We start from the raw sequence: 19,121 nt of genomic DNA on the forward strand, positions 1-19,121 counted from the left end.
CAGCAAAAGAACGAAGGGGACGTTCAGATATGACATGCTCTATCATTTGGGCCTGGTGACCATCACATACAAGTGTTTGCCTCATTTTCCATTTAAAGAGGGTTTGTCCACATCTGCCCCATTTCTAAACTGACAAAGGGGGACGTTGTTCATCTGGCTGCAGCTACCATTCCCTGTAACCCATCTTGAGGGCAAAGAACATTTCAATGGGGGGGGGGAAAGGGCAAACAAAGAAGCAGCAACTCTTTTTCTGATGACTTCTGAGTTTATTTCTGTATTTAATGCCACACGGCCCAGACAAGAGAACCCTTTAGCATCCTCTAGAGACCCTGTTCTAAAAACACTTTGGTCCCAGATTATGTGAATCATTTAAAAAAAAAAAAGAGAGAGAATTTGCTCAAATAACACTGCCTAATGTCCACCAAACCTTCTTTGCAGCTGGGGAATCTTAATTTCCAATGGGCAGGAAATCCTGTAAAATACAAAACGGTGCTGTAAAGAAAGAGAAATGCTTCCAGTGGCAAGTCGTTCATTGCTGTTATTGTGTAGTATTGGAACTGTGTTAGCACACGTCTGAGCTCTGGGGCCAATGGTGCTGTATTTCAAGACATCCCCTGCCCTTAAGAGTTCACAGTCCGTGTAGATGAGGAGAGAAAGCAGGCGGACACAACAAAATAGGACGGACTCAGGAATCAGCATGTCACAATAATCACAATAAGCAGCCATTGCACAGCTGCAACCTGGCTCCTTGCTCCTAAAATAAGCAGATTAATCAGTACAGTACAGAAACCTCAGCCCCATTCACAAAGTTACTGATACTCCAAAGCCTCCTGCTCCAAGGGGCTCTGCCCTCTCTGCTCCCCTCTAGTCAAGCAACTTCCCAGCCTGCCCAGTGCTATTGACCACCTCCGTAACCCAAAAAGTGACTAGGGCAGCAGGGGAGAGGCTAGTTCTTTAGCTGGAAGGTGAGGAACAGAATTCCAGCTCCTCCCTGGCTGGCCATCCCCAGCCACCAGTGCCCACTTGGGCCTAGATCCCTCCGCAGCTCCCAGCTTCTCTCCAGGGAGAGAGAAAGTGGCTCATTCTGGACTCTCTCACTGGGAGACAGTTTCTAGAGGGGGAAGGGGAGCAGAGTGGCCGGGGACTCGAGATTGTTACCTGGGGGCACAGGGGCAGTGAGGAGCAGGGCAGCTGGAAACTATTTACTTTTCAGGAAGTCAGACAGTAAATAAGTTTTCCTTTTTGTGGGCTGGGAGGTGGTTCCTTGGGCTGAATGGGGCTCTGTTCCCTTTACAGGGTAGGAGGCACGGGCTGGATAGCAGTGGATCGGCCTCCGGGGGTGACAAGTGTTTGGCCTCAGTTTCCCTTGTTGGAAGGTACTGAGCTGAGAGTTGCCCGAGTCAGGGGTTGGGCGCTCTGCTGAGGCAGTGGCTAGGTTTAATTCAGTGCCACTCATTCTTTCTGGATATTGGAGAAACCCTGGGGGTGCGACGCAGACACGATGGTGACCTTTTTGGGGAAAATGACTGTTGGGGATGTGGATTTGAAACCTCATTTTTGAAGGAGCCAGTCTGAGCCAGGACACCTTTCCCACCACCCAGAAGAAAGGGAGGACTCTCTCCCCATTGAAAGAGGCCCTCAGGTAGCAGAAGATGAGGGACTTGCGATCAGCATCAAAAAATGCCACCTGCCCCCCTTCATAGTCCAGAGAAACCCAGATCCTCTGGGGGACCCAGCTCAGAGATAGGGGGATTTCTTCAGGCGAGGTGAGTGCCCAGTACTCACCTCTGCGCAGAGCTACAGAGCAGATCCCTCCCTCGGGGCTATATTTGACTGGTCCCTTCCTCTTCACCGACTCTCTGGCTACCCCCACGGCCCAGCCTCCCCCTTCGCCCACCTCCAGCTCCCAGTAATGTCTCCCTGAGGTGAATCCCTCAGAGCCCAGCACGCAGAGAGAAGAATCAAATCTCTTGAGATTGTGGGGCAGATCCTGCCAGGCGTCTCTATATTTCACATGTTTCCGATCCTCAGACAGGATGAGTTTGGGATGAGCCGTGTCTGGATCCAGAGTCACATTCACTGGGGAGAGAGAGAGAATCAGAGCGTTAGGGGCAGAGCTCAGCCCCGGGGGAAGCTGGGACCATTTCTCACACTCCCCAGTAGCCCTGTCCTGGCTGGGACCCTCCCTGATTTCCTGCCTGTCTCAGGTCCCAGGGAACTGCCCCTGCAGGGGGCTGAGCAGCCATTTCACAGCAGCTCCCTTCTGCCAGGCAGTAGGAGGCACTGTAAGAACTGACTCTGTGTCTGCTCCTACCGGGGCTGCTGTACCCCCACAGCTAGGACAGGAGTGGGGGCAAAGTTGAGTGAAAGAGGGAGCGTTTTCAGCTGTCAACTGGGGAAACACTCTGGCTAGCCCAGAGGGAAGGGGAGAGGAGGGGACAGCATGGGGAAATGGAAGTGACACTGGGTGGAAGGAGAGACCCACCGCCTATGGGGAAGGAAGACAGTGGGAACCCTGTGGAAGGGCACCCAGCCCGTGGAAGGTCAGGAAGTGTGGGACTATGGCATCGGAGTCCAGGAGGAAAAGACAAGAAAGCAATGGGATTGGAGGAGAGAGAATGATGGGAGTCATGTCCCAAGGAGACACTGGGGTACGGAGACATCACACCACTGACTCCCAGCCCATCTGTATATCACCCCTTCTCAGTCATATGCTTAAAGCAGTAATGGCCTCTCCACCCAGCCCTTTTCCTACAAGTCTCCGGAGGCGGGAAACTGCCATGAGGTGGGAAACTGGCTCTGTTTGATCCCAGACTTTTCTTCTGCAAGTGAATCCAGATCTGCAAACCCATCTCCTCTTCAGTTCTTCTCATTGTTACAATATCCCCGGGAAAACTTACCCTTTTCACCTACGTTTTCCATCTCCTTTGCCAAAAATTGACTCCCTTCCACCTCCAGCTCAAATACCAGCGTGGCTAGAGAGAAGACAGGGGGAGAAGAGATGCATTTTCATATGCTCATATTTATGATAAGGTTTTCTACAACTGACATGCTTTATTTCTATGACACAAACACAAGAGAAGGGAGCTCAGATACCCAGAGAGAGAAACAAAGAGAGCGTGAATAATAAAATTCACTCTTATTGTTGTTAATTCTCCTATTGTATTTTTGTAGGCATATTTTGTGATTCCCCATAATTATATTTGTGATTCTCCATGATTAGTCCCCCACAATTTAAAGTACAGGGCACTACCAATTAAAAGATCTTTCGGGTTTCTTGTTCACTTGCAAGCTGCTGACAGTGTCTGCGTAAAGCTTGTAAACCACTCAGTTGCTCTAAGTGATACTTTGTAATTGATATTGACATTTTGTGACAACAACTGTTCTTAGAAATGACACAGAGACTCCCACCCTCTGTAGTTTTATCTCACTTTACATATTAAAAGACAAGGAGTCTCAAATGAATTAGCAACACCCCGAAAGTTAAAAAGACAGTAGAATAACTGTGATTAAGATAAAGAATGTATGTAAATGAATGATTAGTTCAGATGAAAAATGGTAATGAATGAATGGTTCGGAAGGTGCCAGCCTAGGAATTCAGTATTGATGGGCCAAAGAATGCGCAGAGTGGAGACAACCAGATGATCACCGGAGGGCAGACTGGAATCCACCCAACAAGGATGGGAGAACTGAAGAACAAGATAACATCTGGCAGCACGGAGCCGTCAGGAATGTGCCATCTGCTGATTAATTCAGCAACAGCATGATGAAGCAATTCCCATAGACTGGCATAGGAATAAATTCCTATAAAAATGCACTCTAGAAACTGAGAACTTTGAGTCTGGTTCTGCTGCCACCCTCCAGGAGCATCGGATGTGCATCTGACATGGACTTAGCTCCACTCTCGTGTACAGGCTACCTGACCAGGACTCTGTCATGGGCAACTTCTAGGCTGGTAACTATAACAACTAAGCAGAACTTGTGTGAAGGAATGTATGAATAGATATGTGTATAAATAAGGTATAAGTAAGGAATTGTAGTGACATGGAATTGTGTGTTTTTATCTTTGTATTATATTTACAATAAATGCGGCATTTTGCCTTATCCCCTTTACAAGATCTTGTTGGTCTTATTTTTATTATATAACATTTACTCTTCCCTTGGCCCTTCCCAGGAATGTATAACCTATTTTTTTTTTCTTTTTACTATTATTGAGTTGGGCTTGACATCAACACTGTTTATCCAGAGACCATGTCTTCCCACAGTGACATTTTGATTTGCACTTCTTGATACCTTTGAATTCCCTCAGAAAGTTCTCCAGAATGATCCTTTTCTGGGAGAAATCACCAATTCTCTTTTCCAGCTCGGAAGGACTCTCCACCACTACCTGTGCCTTCCCTTTCTCACACCTAGAGAGAAACAGGCTTTGCTAAGGAATCGCAGTTTGCTGTGTAATTATGCATTCGTTATGTTCTGATCATCTTGGAAGTGAAAGCTGTGGAGTTGAGCAGCCTGCTGGATAACTTGCTCTACTCAGGGCAGGTAGGCCCAGCTCCACAAAGTTACTTGGGCAACAGAACCTCAGATTTTGTTGCCAATGTCCCAATTTTAGGTGCCACAATCCATGTGCCCCAGCTGCTGCCAAACCCTAAAGGCACCTAAATTTGCTCAGCACTGACATTTTCATAGTGCAAGTGCCCTAGGTGCCTACTTTCTTGCTTCTCACCAGGTGTCCAGATGTCCAAGCCCCAGAGCAATCCACTAACTGGGGGAAGAGAGGCAATCCTCTGCCTAAGCCTCCCGTGCGGCCTGACTTGGTAACCATGCTCAGACATCACCTTTGCTGGATTGGGTCCCTATTGGCATAGGTGGCACGTGAGTCTTCCATTTGGGGAGATTCACACATGACCGCCGGAAGCTCCCTAGAAGTGAGGCGGGGGCCACTGGTGGCTGGACCATGGCCCCACCCTCGAGACCATGCCCCTGAGACCCAGCCCCTATTTGGCCTCTTCCCCCGGAGGCCCAGCCCTGGCCCCATCTATTTTTCCTGTCTTATGCAAGCAACCCGGGGGGGGGGGGGGCGGGAAGGGGCAGAGAGAAGCAAGCGGTGGGCGGGGAGAGGCCTCGGGGGAAGAGAGACACAGCAGGGGCGGAAAGAGGCAGGCAAGGCCATGGTCGAGGCGCCAGTGGGGGAATCTCCCACTTCTATGGAGCTTTGCTTCTGGTACTCCAAAGGCAGTGGCTAGCCAGCACGACTCCAGACAGGTGACCCATGCTGTATCCATGGCATTTCCTCCCCTTCCCCCCCGCATGGCTGGCCTTTTCGAGAGGCTCAGCCTTCCCTGGCCTTTTATACACGCCACCCATGCCTATTGGAGAACTTACACAAAATGGCTGGGGGGAGAAGAGACTCCTTCAGAACTTCTAGCCCAGGGATTACAGTAGTCACCATGGACACTGGAAACCCCCAGTTCAAGTATTCCCTCCAACAGAGAGGGGGAAAGGGATAGGCCCAGACTGCCAGACATATTTAGGTGCCTATCTTCCACTGAAATCAATGGGAGTGAGGGGCCTAAATACCTTTAAGGTTCCGGGCCCCAGGAGTCTAACTCTGGTACTGTTCAGGCTCTTAAGTCACTCAGGCACTTTTGAAAACTGTATCGTCAATCTTTTGTTGTCAGTGGTTTTTTTTTTTTAATTGGAAAAAAAGCAAAATACTTTCTTGAAACCCAAGTAAAAAAATGAAAATGGGTAAATTAAGGAAAAGGAAACGCTGCTTTTTGAAACTTGTGCAACAAAAATGACTTTGCCATGTTTGTATTTCTTTCCCCGTGTTTTTTTGGGGTTTTTTTTTTTTTTTGGTTAATCATAAAACCATAAGAACGGCCAGACAGGGTCAGACCAAAGGTCCATCTAGCCCAGTGTCCTGTCTGCCGACGGTGGCCAAAGCCAGGTGCCCCAGAGGAAACGAACAGAACAGGGAACCATCCAGTGACCCATCCCCTGTCTCCCAATCAACTCTACCCAGCATGTCTTTAAGCAGGAAAGATTAGTGGCTGGGAAGATGCGTGTGCAAGCCCTTTCCCAGCACCGTGAGGGATCAGAGGGAATGAGGAGCCACGTACCTGCTCAAGATGCTTCTGATATCCTAGAGGGGGAAGAGAGAGAGAGAGAGAGAGAGAGAGAGAGAAAAGGAGCTCCGTGTCACAAGGACATGAATCAGAGCTGACAAATTATCTTGGTGCCCATTAATTTTTTTATTTATCTCACATGTAAACTAGAGCAATAGAAGCCTCGACAAACCTGCTCTAAGGTTTGAAAAACCATACTCAGAGAGGCGTTATCAATAGTTCATAATCAAACTGGAAGGGCATATCAAATGGGGACCCACAGGGATCTCTCCTGAATTCAGTTCTAGTCAATATCTTCATAAATTATTTGGACAATGGCAGAAAGAGTACACTTATAAAGTTTGTGGACGATACCAAGCTGGGAGGGGTTGCAAGCACTTTGGAGGACAGGATTAGAATTCAAAATGATCTGGACAAACTGGAGAAATGGTCTGAATTAAACAGGATGAAATTCAATAAGGACAAATGCAAAGTGTTCCTTCCTAAATGGAGCAATCTGTTGCACATATACAAAATGGGAAATGACTGCCTAGGAAGGAGTACTGCGGAAAGGGATCTGGGGGTCATAGTGGACCACAAGCTAATTATGAGTCAACAGTGTAACCACTGTTGCAAAAAAAACCAAACATCATTCTGGGATGAATTAGCAGGAGTGTTGTAAGCAAGACACGAGAAGTAATTCTTCCACTCTACTCCGTGCTGATTAGGCCCCAACTAGAGTATTGTGTCCAGTTCTGGACACCACACTTCAGGAAAGAGGTGGACAAATTGGAGAAAGTCCAGAGAAGAGCAACAAAAATGAGTAAAGGTCTAGAAAACATGACCTATGAGGGAAGATTGAAAAAAATTGGGTTTGTTTAGTCTGGAAAAGAGAGGACTGAAGGGGGACATGATAACCGTCTTCAAGTATGTAAAAGGTTGTTATGAAGAGAAGGGTGATAAATTGTTCTTAACCACCGAGGACAGGACAGGAAGCAATGGGCTTACATTGCAGCAAGAGAGGTTTAGGTTGGACATTAGGAAAAGCTTCCTAACTGGCAGGGTGGTTAAGCTCTGGAACAAATTACGTAGGAAGGTTGTGGAATCTCAGTCACTGGAGGTTTTTAAGGACAGTTTAGACAAACACCTATCAGGGATGGCCTAGAGAATACTTGGCCCTGCCTCCATGCAGGGGACAGGACTACATGACCTCTCGAGGTCCCCTCCAGTCCTACTTTCTATGATTCTCTTTAACAGTGTAATCTCAGGGATATCCTCTGTACCTAACTGCTTAGTTAACTGTACTTCCCTGTCACAATCACTTTGGAACACAAATAAGTGTAACAGTAATTAATAATTATCATCCTCATGCCCAGATCTGTGTTTGAATGAAGTAGCCACATGGGACTGGGTATTTGGCTACACACCATGCCAATGCTGCTGAGTTGGTGTTGTAGTGGTTAGCGTATCTGCCTTCTAAGCCCTTCTCCTGGGTTCTTTACCCAGCCAGCAGAGGGCAATGATGTCTGTAGGAGAGGACGTTTGGCTTTGTGGCAAAGCACTTGATTGAGGTGCAGGAAAACTCCATTCAGCTCTTGGGCACCGACACAGTTGCACTCACTTAAGGGACGGCTACACTGCAATCCGAGGTGTGACTGCAGCATGTGGAGATGTACGTGAGCTAGCTCCAATCAAAAGAGCAGCGAAGCTGCTGCAGCAGCATGCATTATACACCCCAGATGGGACTCTGGATATGTACTTGAGCAGTGAGTCCATGGTGCCACCTGCACTGCCCTGGCTTCACAGCAATTGTTATTGGAGCTAGCTAGATCAAAGCTGACTCAGGCATGTCTACATGAGCTGCAGTTACACTCCTGCTTGCAGCGGAGACATACCCTTAATCTCTCTGGGTCTTGGTTCCCTACTCACAAGAGGAGGACAATTCATTAATAGCAACATAATTTGTTTAAAAAATACACATTGTGAGCTCTATACTGAGGTTTGAATTTTGCATTCCATTACTCGTGAGTTTTATCCTCTCCCCCTTCCCCAAATGCCTTGCAAGAATCAGGGGTCTCACCTGCAGGAATTCACTCGCGGGCTGCTGGCACTTCCCCTCCATCTCACTGATCAGCTCACTGAGACGGGAAATCTCCGCTGAGAGTTTGGTGACATTTTCATTCTGCATCTTCACAATCTCCTTGCCCAGGGCTCCCAATTGGGCCAGCAGGAGTCGCTCTTGTTCCTCCAGGAGCTGGCGCAATTGCAGAATTTCAGACATGATTTTCCGTCTCTCAACATCTGTCTTCTCCTGTAACGGACAGACACAAATAAGGAATCATAGAATCATAGAATCATAGAATATCAGGGTTGGAAGGGACCCCAGAAGGTCATCTAGTCCAACCCCCTGCTCAAAGCAGGACCAAGTCCCAGTTAAATCATCCCAGCCAGGGCTTTGTCAAGCCTGACCTTAAAAACCTCTAAGGAAGGAGATTCTACCACCTCCCTAGGTAACGCATTCCAGTGTTTCACCACCCTCTTAGTGTAAAAGTTTTTCCTAATATCCAATCTAAACCTCCCCCATTGCAACTTGAGACCATTACTCCTCGTTCTGTCATCTGCTACCATTGAGAACAGTCTAGAGCCATCCTCTTTGAAACCCCCTTTCAGGTAGTTGAAAGCAGCTATCAAATCCCCCCTCATTCTTCTCTTCTGCAGACTAAACAATCCCAGCTCCCTCAGCCTCTCCTCATAAGTCATGTGCTCTAGACCCCTAATCATTTTCGTTGCCCTTCATTGTACTCTTTCCAATTTATCCACATCCTTCCTGTAGTGTGGGGCCCAAAACTGGACACAGTACTCCAGATGAGGCCTCACCAGTGTCGAATAGAGGGGAACGATCACGTCCCTCGATCTGCTCGCTATGCCCCTACTTATACATCCCAAAATGCCATTGGCCTTCTTGGCAACAAGGGCACACTGCTGACTCATATCCAGCTTCTCGTCCACTGTCACCCCTAGGTCCTTTTCCGCAGAACTGCTGCCGAGCCATTCGGTCCCTAGTCTGTAGCGGTGCATTGGATTCTTCCATCCTAAGTGCAGGACCCTGCACTTATCCTTATTGAACCTCATTAGATTTCTTTTGGCCCAATCCTCCAATTTGTCTAGGTCCTTCTGTATCCTATCCCTCCCCTCCAGCGTATCTACCACTCCTCCCAGTTTAGTATCATCCGCAAATTTGCTGAGAGTGCAATCCACACCATCCTCCAGATCATTTATGAAGATATTGAACAAAACGGGCCCCAGGACCGACCCCTGGGGCACTCCACTTGACACCGGCTGCCAACTAGACATGGAGCCATTGATCACTACCCGTTGAGCCCGACAATCTAGCCAGCTTTCTACCCACCTTATAGTGCATTCATCCAGCCCATACTTCCTTAACTTGCTGACAAGAATGCTGTGGGAGACCGTGTCAAAAGCTTTGCTAAAGTCAAGAAACAATACATCCACTGCTTTCCCTTCATCCACAGAACCAGTAATCTCATCATAAAAGGCGATTAGATTAGTCAGGCATGACCTTCCCTTGGTGAATCCATGCTGACTGTTCCTGATCACTTTCCTCTCCTCTAAGTGCTTCAGGATTGATTCTTTGAGGACCTGCTCCATGATTTTTCCAGGGACTGAGGTGAGGCTGACCGGCCTGTAGTTCCCAGGATCCTCCTTCTTCCCTTTTTTAAAGATGGGCACTACATTAGCCTTTTTCCAGTCATCCGGGACTTCCCCCGTTCGCCACGAGTTTTCAAAGATAATGGCCAAGGGCTCTGCAATCACAGCCGCCAATTCCTTCAGCACTCTCGGATGCAATTCGTCCGGCCCCATGGACTTGTGCACGTCCAGCTTTTCTAAATAGTCCCTAACCACCTCTATCTCTACAGAGGGCTGGCCATCTCTTCCCCATTTTGTGTTGCCCAGCACAGCAGTCTGGGAGCTGACCTTGTTAGTGAAAACAGAGGCAAAAAAAGCATTGAGTACATTAGCTTTTTCCACATCCTCTGTCACTAGCTTGCCTCCCTCATTCAGTAAGGGGCCCACACTTTCCTTGGCTTTCTTCTTGTTGCCAACATACCTGAAGAAACCCTTCTTGTTACTCTTGACATCTCTTGCTAGCTGCAGCTCCAGGTGCGATTTGGCCCTCCTGATATCTTTCCTACATGCCCGGGCAATATTTTTATACTCTTCCCTGGTCATATGTCCAACCTTCCACTTCTTGTAAGCTTCTTTTTTATGTTTAAGATCCGCTAGGATTTCACCATTAAGCCAAGCTGGTCGCCTGCCATATTTACTATTCTTTCGACTCATCGGGATGGTTTGTCCCTGTAACCTCAACAGGGATTCCTTGGGTAGAAAGCTGCTGTGCTGGGCAACACAAAATGGGGAAGAGATGGCCAGCCCTCTGTAGAGATAGAGGTGGTTAGGGACTATTTAGAAAAGCTGGACGTGCACAAGTCCATGGGGCCGGACGAATTGCATCCGAGAGTGCTGAAGGAATTGGCGGCTGTGATTGCAGAGCCCTTGGCCATTATCTTTGAAAACTCGTGGCGAACGGGGGAAGTCCCGGATGACTGGAAAAAGGCTAATGTAGTGCCCATCTTTAAAAAAGGGAAGAAGGAGGATCCTGGGAACTACAGGCCGGTCAGCCTCACCTCAGTCCCTGGAAAAATCATGGAGCAGGTCCTCAAAGAATCAATCCTGAAGCACTTAGAGGAGAGGAAAGTGATCAGGAACAGTCAGCATGGATTCACCAAGGGAAGGTCATGCCTGACTAATCTAATCGCCTTTTATGATGAGATTACTGGTTCTGTGGATGAAGGGAAAGCAGTGGATGTATTGTTTCTTGACTTTAGCAAAGCTTTTGACACGGTCTCCCACAGCATTCTTGTCAGCAAGTTAAGGAAGTATGGGCTGGATGAATGCACTATAAGGTGGGTAGAAAGCTGGCTAGATTGTCGGGCTCAACGGGTAGTGATCAATGGCTCCATGTCTAGTTGGCAGCCGGTGTCAAGTGGAGTGCCCCAGGGGTCGGTCCTGGGGCCCGTTTTGTTCAATATCTTCATAAATGATCTGGAGGATGGTGTGGATTGCACTCTCAGCAAATTTGCGGATGATACTAAACTGGGAGGAGTGGTAGATACGCTGGAGGGGAGGGATAGGATACAGAAGGACCTAGACAAATTGGAGGATTGGGCCAAAAGAAATCTAATGAGGTTCAATAAGGATAAGTGCAGGGTCCTGCACTTAGGATGGAAGAATCCAATGCACCGCTACAGACTAGGGACCGAATGGCTCGGCAGCAGTTCTGCGGAAAAGGACCTAGGGGTGACAGTGGACGAGAAGCTGGATATGAGTCAGCAGTGTGCCCTTGTTGCCAAGAAGGCCAATGGCATTTTGGGATGTATAAGTAGGGGCATAGCGAGCAGATCGAGGGACGTGATCGTTCCCCTCTATTCGACACTGGTGAGGCCTCATCTGGAGTACTGTGTCCAGTTTTGGGCCCCACACTACAGGAAGGATGTGGATAAATTGGAAAGAGTACAATGAAGGGCAACGAAAATGATTAGGGGTCTAGAGCACATGACTTATGAGGAGAGGCTGAGGGAGCTGGGATTGTTTAGTCTGCAGAAGAGAAGAATGAGGGGGGATTTGATAGCTGCTTTCAACTACCTGAAAGGGGGTTTCAAAGAGGATGGCTCTAGACTGTTCTCAATGGTAGCAGATGACAGAACGAGGAGTAATGGTCTCAAGTTGCAATGGGGGAGGTTTAGATTGGATATTAGGAAAAACTTTTACACTAAGAGGGTGGTGAAACACTGGAATGCGTTACCTAGGGAGGTGGTAGAATCTCCTTCCTTAGAGGTTTTTAAGGTCAGGCTTGACAAAGCCCTGGCTGGGATGATTTAACTGGGACTTGGTCCTGCTTTGAGCAGGGGGTTGGACTAGATGACCTTCTGGGGTCCCTTCCAACCCTGATATTCTATGATTCTATGATTCTATGAAATACAGCCAGCTCTCCTGGACTCCCTTCCCTTTCATGTTAGTCCCCCAGGGGATCCTGGCCATCTGTTCCCTGAGGGAGTCAAAGTCTGCTTTCCTGAAGTCCAGGGTCCGTATCCTGCTGCTTACCTTTCTTCCCTGCGTCAGGATCCTGAACTCAACCAACTCATGGTCACTGCCTCCCAGATTCCCATCCACTTTTGCTTCCCCCACTAATTCTACCCGGTTTGTGAGCAGCAGGTCAAGAAAAGCGCTCCCCCTAGTTGGCTCCCCTAGCACTTGCACCAGGAAATTGTCCCCTACGCTTTCCAAAAACTTCCTGGATTGTCTATGCACCGCTGTATTGCTCTCCCAGCAGATATCAGGAAAATTAAAGTCACCCATGAGAATCAGGGCATGCGATCTAGTAGCTTCCGTGAGTTGCCGGAAGAAAGCCTCATCCACCTCATCCCCCTGGTCCGGTGGTCTATAGCAGACTCCCACCATGACATCACTCTTGTTGCACACACTTCTAAACTTAATCCAGAGACACTCAGGTTTTTCCACAGTTTCGTACCGGAGCTCTGAGCAGTCATACTGCTCCCTTACATACAGTGCTACTCCCCCACCTTTTCTGCCCTGCCTGTCCTTCCTGAACAGTTTATAACCATCCATGACTGTACTCCAGTCATGTGAGTTATCCCACCAAGTCTCTGTTATTCCAATCACGTCATAATTCCTTGACATCACCAGGACCTCCAGTTCTCCCTGCTTGTTTCCAAGGCTTTGTGCATTTGTATATAAGCACTTGAGATAACCTGTTGATCGCCCCTCATTCCCAGTATGAGGCAGGAGCCCTCCCCTCACAGACATTCCTGCCTGTGCTTCCTCCCGGTATCCCGCTTTCCCACTTACCTCAGGGAAAGGAAAAGGTAGGGCAGGGGACATGTCATGAAATACCTTGCACCAGATGTAAATTAACTAGGTCTGTCAAACGATTCAAAAAATCAATTGCAAGATTAAAAAAATAATCAGTTTAAATCATACTGTTAAATAATAATAGAATACCAATTTAAATTTATTTTAAATATTTTTGGATGTTGATTTCAATTACAACACAGAATACAAAGTGTACAGGGCTCACTTTATATTGTTATTTTTTATTACAAATATTTGCACTGTAAAAAAAAAATAAACAAAAGATGCAATCTAGAAGTCAAAGCATGAAGGGGCATACAAATGTTTAGCATATCTGACATGCATCTTGCAATGCTGGCAACAAAATAAGAAGAAAGCAGCATTATCTCCCGTAAAAATAAACAAATTTGTTCAGCGATTGGCTAAACAAGAAGTAGGACTGAGTGGACTTGTAGGCTCTAAAGTTTTACATTATTTTATATTTGAGTGCAGATATGTAAAAAACAATTCTACATTTGTAAGTTGCACTTTCATGTTAAAGAGATTGCACTACAGTACTTGTATAAAGTAAATTGAAATACAATTTCTTTATCCTTTTTACAGTGCAAATATTTGTAATCAAAAATTATAATATAAAGTGAGCACTGTACACTTTGTTTTCTGCGTTGTAATTGAAATCAATTTATTTGAAAATGTAGGAAACATCCAAAAATATTTATAATACATTTAAATTGGTATTATTGCTATAATTGTTTAACAGTGTGATTAAAACTGCAAATTAATTGTGATTAATTTTTTTTTAATTGAGGTAACTAAAAACAAATTTATCACTTGAATTAAGTGCAATTAATTGACAGCCCTAAAATTAACATATTTTCATTGACCCCCATGGCCAGGTGTGCACATTCAAGAGAATTTCATTGCCACTTGTGAAATGTCAACAGGGCCTTTTGATAGAAACTCCCCCCACGCCACTAGATCAGTGTTTTCCCCTAAAGTGTCCCACTTTGATCATAATGTCTCTTAATGTTGTGTTGGCCCTAATTTGTCTTTCTGCTGCCTCTTCATTTATCATCTGATCAATGGGCTCCAACAATCCAGATTCTTCCAAGAGCAGTTTTCAGAGCTACAAGGGCAGCGGTTTATTGGGACAGAAGCTGAAGGAAGGGGTGAAAATCAGTATAGATCAAAACAAACAATTTAGGAGAATCACGATGCTCATGCAGAGACAAAAGAGAGACACACACCAGACATGCCAAACCTGAGGAAAAATATGCAGACATTGGACTTGGTTGTGGCTTAATTGGCTTGCGAGTTGCTTGTTGGCTAGTTTTTGGCTTGTAGCTTGTTTGGCTTGTTGCTTCTTTTTTTTGATTGGCTCCTGGCAAGCAGGGGTAAGGGGGAGCAAGCAGGGCAAGAGGAGAGAGTCAGGGGTGCACAGTGGGCCCACCACAGTCCCAGACTGCACGCCGGGGGGGATCTAGTCTCACAGAGTGTTGGGGTTCTTAGGGATTGGCTTCTTTTGACCTTCTTTTGAAATGGGATTAGCTAGATTTTTGGCTTATTGTGAAAGTCAGGGTGCTTATTTACTGCATGAAAGTGGGCAACTATGATGCACACACGGCTGCAAACATGCATGCAAAGAGAAAGAGGAACAGAGCAGCTGTGCAAACCCAAGACACACTCTGGAACAGGGCCACTTGCCTCAGGAGCTGAAGAGAGTGGGGCTAAGCCAGAGGTCCCCAAACTGTGGGGCGCTCCGCCCTGGGGGGGCACGGAGGACCCTTCAGGGGGCGCAGCGAGGGCCCGGGCAAGCCCCCACAGGGGGCAGGGAGGGAGCACACCCAGCCCCTCCTCCCCGCCCCCAGCTCTGCTCCACAGCCCTGCAGCCACAGCCTCAGCTCCCAGCCCCGCACTTGGCCCCTCGGCGCAGCTCTGCTTCCAGCCCTGCCCCTAGGCCCTGGCTGCGGCTCCAGCCCCAGCTATGGCCCCAGCCTCTGCCCCCTTACCCAGTCAGCCTCCTCTCCCCACACCCGGAGCCATGGCCCCATTCTCAGCAGGAGCAGGCTTGGACAGGGATAAGGGGGGGTGCGACCCTTAAAAGTTTGGGGACCACTGGCCAAAACCAATCCAGATTTTGGAAGAAGCCCCACTTGAGGGGAATCAGGCAATTGCCGACAAAGAGTGGATAGAGGTGGTTGTGCTCAGGGAATGGCTAGTGCAAAGAGGAAGGCAATGTCTACACGTACAGTGCTCTATGTTCTCCTGATGGCATAAAAAAAGCACCCCTGTGAGCAGCATAACTTACGTCGGTGGGAGAAGCGCTGTGAGCATGTCGGCGTAACTGACGTCGCTTAGGGGGGTGGAATATTCACCCCCCTGAGCGACAGAAATTTTGCTGACCTAGGTGGCAGTGTACACATAGCTGCAGAGGAAGGCTCTGGGAGGACCATGACACTAGGAAGCTAGGAGGGTAAAGCCCAGTGAGCAGAAGGCTCAGGGCGCTGGGAAACCCTGACTGTGTTTGGGAGAGGGTGTCAGAGCTCCAGTGAGGGGGAACGTTTGGGCGATCAGACAAGAATGGAAGAAGAGCCCGGGGGGTGGGGGGGGTGAGAGAAAGTGCCCAAGCTAAATATCTTCCATAGCTGGTCAGGATATTAGACAGACACGGTAGGTGAGGTGACATCATTTAGTGGACTAGCGTCTCAAAAGCTTGTATGTTGCACCAACAGAAGTTGGTCCAATAAAAGATATTACCTCACCCACCTTCTCTCTCTCTCTAGAGCTAAGTATTGACTTTTTCTTTGTGTTGTTGGAATGGACTTTAGTTTGGGACTCTGGCTTGTTGTAAACTGGTTCTGGTATGAAACTAGGGGTACCGTTTATCAGAGAAAGCCTCTGTGAGTTCTTAAAGGATCCTGAAGAGAGGGGAAAATGGAGGGAGGGGTCAGCCTTCAGAGACACCCCTGCTCAGTAAGCAATAGTCGTGTTATTCCCCCCCACCACCAACCTACAGATTCATAACAGGAACCTACCAGGTATTCCTGGCTTTTCCCCTCCTTGGCCTGTCTGTATTTGAGGAGTTTTTCTCTCTCTTCCTTCAGGGTCTGCAGTTGTGTCCAGATTTGTTCCTGAGCAAAGAAACATGGTATGTGATCTGTTCTGCTGGGAGGGGCATCCTGGGTGTCTTCTTCACAGAAAACAATTTAAATAAACAAAACCTATGGATCCGATTCAGACTTTAGAAAGAATGTACACAATGTATTCAACTTTACAGGAGTTGCTGGTGCTGTTTGTAGGAAAACTCACTTCCTAGAGCTTTTGAATGTAACCACATTTGCATCTCACAATTTACTGGATTGTTTTATTGGTTAGCAATATTATAACCCTGATCTGGATAATCCATGTAACCCAGAGGCTCTGAATAGTCCACTGTGCTGGTTTATGATTGGCCAGGATGTTTTGGAAGGAAGAATTGAGTTGTTATTCTTAGGAGACTGAAATGACTGGCACAGACAGAGGCAGAATAAATTTCTCTCTGGTTGGGCTGTTTTTCTTTTTCCAGTGAGAGGCTACCAGCGGCTGAGCAGCTATAGCAGATGAGAGATTCATTCTTCATTTCCTTGGGTGTGACTGAAATACTACCCTGATGGTTGTATTTTCTAATGGACAACCTACCCCAAATTTTCAATTATTGAGGGACAGTCTTCACTCTTTGATATATTTGCTTTCCACAACCCACTCTCTGTATCTCTTTTCATGAGTGATGTACCCAAATACTTGGATGCCAATATCTAAACTGTATTGCTAAATGTATTCACCTAAATTTGGGTTATTGCTGATTATGTGCTATATGTATCTTATGACTTTTAAAACAAACTCAGTATTTGTGGATAATCTAAGCACCATACCCAGATGTACAGACACTCTTTTCTTAACCTCTGTACTATGTAATTTTTTAACATTAGTTTTAATACATTTTTTAATCTGTCCTGCTCCTACAGAACCTGGTTACAAAGAGAGCTGTTAAACAGGCAAAAGGCAGCATGACTTAGGTCTAATTCACAGACCCTAGGGTGACCAGATGTCCCCATTTTATAGGGACTGTCCTGATATTAGGGGCTTTGTCTTACATAGGACTCTATTACCCCCCACCCTGATTTTTCACACTTGACATCTGATCACCCTAACAGACCCCCTACACTAAAAATAAATCCTTTAAAGAACACAGATTAGTAATTCCAAGGTCAGACTTTATCCAATTCCTGCCAGTTAGGTTTCGAATCATTGATGGTGTTTTCCTACCTTGTACTCCTGGGCAGCCTCCTCGATGGGAATCACAGGGTGGTCTCTGTGAGCCTTGGATCTGTCACACACCACGCAGATGGGGCTTTGATCCTCCTAACAGAAGAGTTTCAGAGGCTCCCTGTGTTTCTCACACACTCGCTCCCCCTCTGGATCTTTCCCCGCTTCTAACTTCAGCTGTTTCACTAGCTCCACCATGTTCGCCAGCTCCCTATTGGGCCTGAAGTTTCTCTGCTGGGCAGTTACTCTGCACTGGGGGCAGGAAAAGTTGGGCTCCGACTCCCCCCAGCACTGGCTGATGCAGGCCCAGCAGAAGTTGTGCCCACAGTGGATAGACACTGGGGCTTTGAAATACTCCAGACAGATGGAACAAGTGGCTTCATCCTGGAGTTTTTGCACAGCAGCCATTGCTGCCTGCACTGCAGATGTGGGGGACCAAGTTAGTTTCACTTCTCTGGTACAGCCCAGCTGCAGCTTTCATTTCCTGGATCCGTCTCATTGGCTGAGCTCTGGTGACCCTGGCTGTGCTGGGAGCTGTGTGATTGTGCTGGTGGACAACCCTGTTGAGTCCTAGAGAGAATACATCTCTCTGATAATTTAGCCCAGGAGTTCTCAAATCAGAGGTATGTGTACCCCTAGGGGTACTCAGGTCTTCCAGGGGGTATACCAACTCCTCTAGATATTTGCCTCGTTTTACAACAGGCTACATAAAAAGCACTAGCAAAGTCAGTGCAAACTAAAATTTCATACAGTGACTTGTTACCTCAGTTTCCCTAGAAACCAATCCAGGGTTACACTTGTATTGGTTTTATTAAATGCTGCCATTGGAACAAACAGAAAAGGGATGGAGCTTATTCATGCACACACACATTCCCCACATTCATACCCTCATGCACCCCCACAGGTGGAGAGTTATCGGAGACGGCAGAGGAACTCGAGAAATTGAAGCATAGTAGATCTGGTGTGTCCACCTGCAGTCACGGATCCGGGCCAGTGAGCAAGTCAAGAAGCAGGGTGCTTGTGTCATGCCTTCCTTTTGCTGGAACTGGGTGACTCCTCTCATGTACACTGAGTTTTTCCTTCTATGTCCAGCAATTCCAGATTTTCATTATAGGTAGCATGTCCACAGTAACAAAAATATTGACTGGAGGATGCAAGGAGTGTCAAACAGCCATTCTCATGTATTACATTGAGATGAAAATCAGAGCATTCGGTGGGGAAGTAAACAATTGGTAAAGGCAGTTATAATCCAGATGTATCACAGGCTTTTGGACGGAGGTGGCCACCAGGGGGATAGGTGCGTGACTGACAATTTGGCAGGAGGCGGAGAGGTAGGGAGAGGGAGGGGTCCGGTTAGAGTAACAAAGGGTTGTGAGTATGGTTTGTTACTGTTCCCTGCCTAATGCAATATCCCCCCTTTCCCCAAACACCATACACTGTAATGCTAGCAATGAGACAAGCGCTACAAGACAAACATGAGACATGAAACATGAAACACGAAACACAGAACATAAGACAACGTAGAAGTTTGTCATGACAATGCTCCATGGTATTTCCAATTGTCCTTCAGCTGGTACCAGCTCTCTCTGGTGCTCTGAAAAACAGAAGCTGCGAAAAAGACTTAAAAATTGTAAACAGTAGAGAGGAACATGGAGTCAGGGTGGTTCCCCCTACATGCTTGAGCTGTCCCCGATGGACCCACTTTCCATGGGGGCTTTGGTCAATTTGGAACACTGTATTATTTTCTTTGGTATG

The 19,121-nt window shown here is 47.1% G+C and overlaps 1 pseudogene; it reads right to left on the reverse strand.

The window, feature by feature from the left end:
- Positions 1-245: 245 nt before the first annotated feature.
- Positions 246-17,830, reverse strand: LOC119842740 (annotated as a pseudogene).
- Positions 17,831-19,121: the final 1,291 nt, after the last annotated feature.

The sequence above is a fragment of the Dermochelys coriacea genome, chromosome 14, assembly GCF_009764565.3.
Source record: "Dermochelys coriacea isolate rDerCor1 chromosome 14, rDerCor1.pri.v4, whole genome shotgun sequence".
Lineage (NCBI taxonomy): Eukaryota > Metazoa > Chordata > Testudines > Dermochelyidae > Dermochelys > Dermochelys coriacea.